General features: G+C 27.8%; 2 pseudogenes; both read left to right on the forward strand.

Moving 5' to 3' along the window:
- LOC9298575 overlaps window positions 1–1558 on the forward strand; it is a 3385-nt pseudogene extending 1827 nt beyond the window's left edge.
- LOC9298576 lies at window positions 558–3041 on the forward strand (annotated as a pseudogene).
- The last annotated feature ends 1711 nt before the right edge of the window (window positions 3042–4752 follow it).

Here is a 4752-nt window from a genome sequence, read left to right on the forward strand (position 1 = left end):
ATGTAAAAGTTGTGAACATGTATATACGAAAGTATGTTATGTTATGAAAATCCACATCAATACGGAGATAAATGATAAGAAAAGTACCAGCCATCATCGTTGCAAGTTCATAAGAGGATTAATCAAATTTCTATAAATATACAAAAACTCAAATATGAAGTATGATCTCTACAATAATTATTTGAGAAGTAGAAACGCACCATATTGAAAGTTAGGGCATTGGAGGCCTGTGGTTAAAAGTTGGAATGATTTGTCCTAAACACCCTTAATGAATTGTTCTTCTCGAAATTTCTTCTTCTTCGTAATTAGGGGTATATAAGTCTAATCGTGTGTTGATCTCTATACTAATGTCCTAAACACCCTCGATTTCGAAATTTTTTGATCTTAATTGTTAAGGGTATATAAGTCTAATCGTGTTTTGAGATGATTAGTCTTAATCACCCTTAATGAATACACTATCAAATCCAGTTTTCTATTTTTTGGTGAGGGTAAAACAATAAAATCGTGTGAATTTTATTAAAATATAGAATATTTCGTTTTTTAATATTAAAATATAGAATATTTCGTTTTTTAATATTAAAATATGGAATATTTCGTTTTTTAATTTTTATAAAAAGTTAAGATAGATATTAAAATATCTTACGAATATTTGTATCAAGAAATTTTCCAATTTTAAAAAATAAATTTTTAGAGATAATTATGACAGTGTGCCCTAGATTTTAAGCTATAAATATAGAGCCGCAGCCACACCATTAGAACTCAGATTCGTTAGCCTAAACATATCGTTTTGATATTATAGCTTTTTTTTTTGTTGCTTTGGTTCTTTTATGGATCGATTTTTTTATTTTGCGTTATTATTTTTTACTTTTTCTTGAGGTTATATTTGTATTGTTATTATCTTGGTCTATGAATTATTAAGATTGTTATTGTTTTGCTGATTTGTATCGTGTGAATTATGTTTTAGGTAACCGCTCATGGGAGTTTCTATCAAGAGATTGAATGAACGAGTTGATGAAGACATGCCTCTTCATTAAATTCATTAACAAACTTTTTACATCAATCGTGAGTCCTCTTTAATTTTAGTTAGCGCTTCTCTTATGTCTCTTTGTAAATTACTTACAATTTTATAATTTGTGTTGGTTTAATTATTGATAGTTGTCTCTCATCAGATCTGATGTAAAATAATTTTTTACCATGCACTACATAACGAAATATTTTTTTTTTGTCAACGTTACTCATAGTTTTTGTGTTTTTGAAGGCGGAGCATTGCGCTGATGCGGAAGTGATTTACAAGTTTTTGGAGGTCAATGAGATTGATAAGGTATATTATAATCGACTATGTTTTAGATTTTTTTTGTTTTTTCTTTTTATTTTGTATATTGGTTGTTGATTATTTTCTTTGATTATTTGTGTGATTGAGACCTTTTTTTTTATATAGAATATTTGTTATTCGTAGAAATAATTATGTCGTGTTATTATATGAAAGATTTGATAAATTATTGGAACTATGTTGGTCAAGGTTCTCGAAGAACTCATCTCTACGTTTAAATCGATCTGATATAAACATGTATTTTTGTATATTAATATTTCTTAATTTTATGAGTTTTTTTATTATTAGATGACTACGAGAAGGTAATCTCTAATCTACTATTTTTATTTGTATTTTGTTATGAATTATTTATATGCTTTCTTTTGTTTTTTAGAAACTCTAACATTAATTTGCTTTCTAAAACATATTGAGTCTATTTTGAAGCTCGGGAAAAACAGAGTTCTCTAAAACGATATCTGTCGAGATTGCATAGGTATGTCTATCGTGATGAAATTGTTAAATAGATACTGGGCTTCTAAGAAATTCTATCACTTTGAATCCTTGTAATCGTGAGAGAAAAGTTTAGGGTTTGATTGTTTCAGTTTTGATTAGTGAATTGAAAGATGCCGCAATTTCCACATATGATTTTTACGTTCAATCATAATTTGGATGTGTGGAAATTAATACTTGAATCGATGGAGAGAAGATTACAACTGACGTGTGAGTTAATTTGTGTATTTTATGGTACATGTTTTCGTCATGGATCAAAAAGTTCAATCCCATCTTTATAGGAGTTAGGCTTTCATCTAACCTCTTTTATATTTGATAGATTGTTTGTTGTGTTATTTTTTTAATTTTAGATTCAAATATATATTTTTTAATTTCAGTTTTAGGCGACTAAAGGATTGAATATGCTATGAATATGTAATTTTATATTCTTTTGTTTATTTAATTGCCATTAACCTATTTTGACTTTAATTTATATGTTTTATTATGAGAGATAGGAAAAATAGCTAATCTATTTTGACTTTAATTTATATGTTTTATTATGAGAGATAGGAAAAATAGCTGATCAGTGATTTTTGGTTGTCGGAGACTGATCCGAATGAGCGACGGTGATGAAAATATGAGTGGTGGATAGAGACGCAAGGGATCGGTGAAGTTGTTTAATACACACAAGGGGTTTGGTTTCATCACACCAGACGACGGTGGTGAGTGGTGACGATCTCTTCGTTCACCAGTCCATTAGCTCTGAAAAATTTCGTAGCCTTACCGTTGATGAAGCTGTTGAGTTCAAGGTTGAGGTTGACAACGCCAGTCGTCTGAAGACTGTTGAAGTTTCTGGACCCGAGGGTGCTCCTGTTCAGTGAAATAACGGCGGTTCATCTGGTGGATGTGGTGGTTTTGGCTGTGGAGGTGAGGACGTGATGGTGGAAATTATTAAGGAGGATATGGTGGTGATGGTACTTGCTTTAGGTGTAGTGAACCAAGTTATATGGCGAGAGATTGTTCTCAAGGTGGTGGAGGATACAGTGGTGGTGGAGGTGGTTGAAGGTACGGTATGTTGTAGGTGGAGGTGGTGGTACTTGCTTTAGTGGTTTTATTTGTTTCGTTTAATTTTGTACCAATCTTATCATTTGTATTAAGGATTTTATAACTAGAGACGTAGGTACATATGACAAATGTGAATGTTTTTATTTATGAATTATAAAACATGTTGTGTTATATGTCATTTAGCTTATATAATATTTAAAACGTTTGTGGATATCTAAGAAGTGAAATTATTGGGGCCGGAGTTATTTGACGAACACATCAATTGGATTTAAAAAATCTTTTAACAATATGCTATGTGTCATTATTTCATCTCATAAGTGATATTTCATTAAACTTTAATCTGTTATATAATTTATGAAATTTTTTAGATTAAATCTATTGGATACGATATCTATGATTCTTACACAAAAGATCAAAGTTTACAAAAAAATCTTTAACAAAATCTCTATAAATTTTGACTTCGATTTTATTTTGCGAGAATATAAGGATAAAATTGTACAAATTTGATAAAGACTTTAAAATTTTTAAATAATGATGTGAATATTTTTATCTCGAAATTGTTTAATTAAGAAAGTTAAAATTCGTAAATATTGAAGATAATGTCTTATGAATCAAGGATATAATCCGTCAAGGTACTAATATTTAAATAATTATATTATGATTATAATTTTTCCACCATGTATTTTATAATTTGAAATATATTTTTGTTTTGAATTAAAATTAAAAAATTAAAATCTATAAGGGTAGTTTCAGAAAAGGATGAAAATAAAAAAAGACACAAAGTTCTTTTATTCTTAAATATATTGACATGTGATTTTCATCCCACATACTATTTTTAAATTATGTGTTTATTATATACATATAGACACTTATATGATTAATTAAAGATTTGCTCTCTATAGTAGTATTTAATTAGATATTTTTTAAAATTGTTCATATAACTTTCTCTTTGCTTTTAAATTGTTTCAGTTTTATTAAATTTAGTGATCACTAGAGGAAAATCCGGGCGTTAATAATTGACATTTTTAGATTAATTAACTTAAGTTTAAATTCAATTTTAGTTATATATTAAAAAGTCATATGATATTGTATTTAGCATTTTAATAAATATAACCTATATGATACTATTAATCTATTCATTCTAATTTATATTTACAAATTGAAATTTATTTTTTGTTTCTTATTATTACTTATATAGTTTTTTTTCTCATCTATATAGTCTCTAATAATCTTAAAGGAAAATGATCTCTTCATAATAGTATGAAATGTACCTTTTCTAATAGTAGTTTTAATTTTGGAGAAATTCCAAAAGCTTTTCAAATTTATCTTCTTTAGTTATGTTGTTAAGGATTTGAATATGTGTAATTTGATAACTTGGTTTCTAATGTTATGAAATCTTGAAGAAAAATAACAAAAATATCATTATTTTTAAATAACCAAGCAATGGATTAGCAAGTAAAGAACGATGGTTCTTGTGTGATACTACATCATTGACTTTGATCGTGTTAAGAAGTCAATATTCAAATTCCCTTTAAATGTTTTGATTAGTTTATTTTTCACTTTATATGTAAAAGCTAAAACTTTTCTTTCCCATTTTATCAGCGGCTTAAATTTAAAATCACTTTCGGAATTTTAGCAGCCAAATTTTCAATTACTTTCAACCTAATTATTTTAGTTTGTTTGAACAAATTTGACCTAATTATCTCAAAGCTTGAACTGAACGTATCCAACACATTCGCTTCGACATAACGACAAGAGCGGAGTAGGGAAGACAAAATTTTGACCTCATGAATTTTAAAGCCTTGACAAACTTGATATATGGTCATATTGAAATAAACTGCAAGCATGTAAGAAAAAAGTTAAATCTCAGTAATATGAAAGTGTATGTA

This window comes from Arabidopsis lyrata, assembly GCF_000004255.2.
Source record: "Arabidopsis lyrata subsp. lyrata unplaced genomic scaffold ARALYscaffold_408, whole genome shotgun sequence".
Lineage (NCBI taxonomy): Eukaryota > Viridiplantae > Streptophyta > Magnoliopsida > Brassicales > Brassicaceae > Arabidopsis > Arabidopsis lyrata.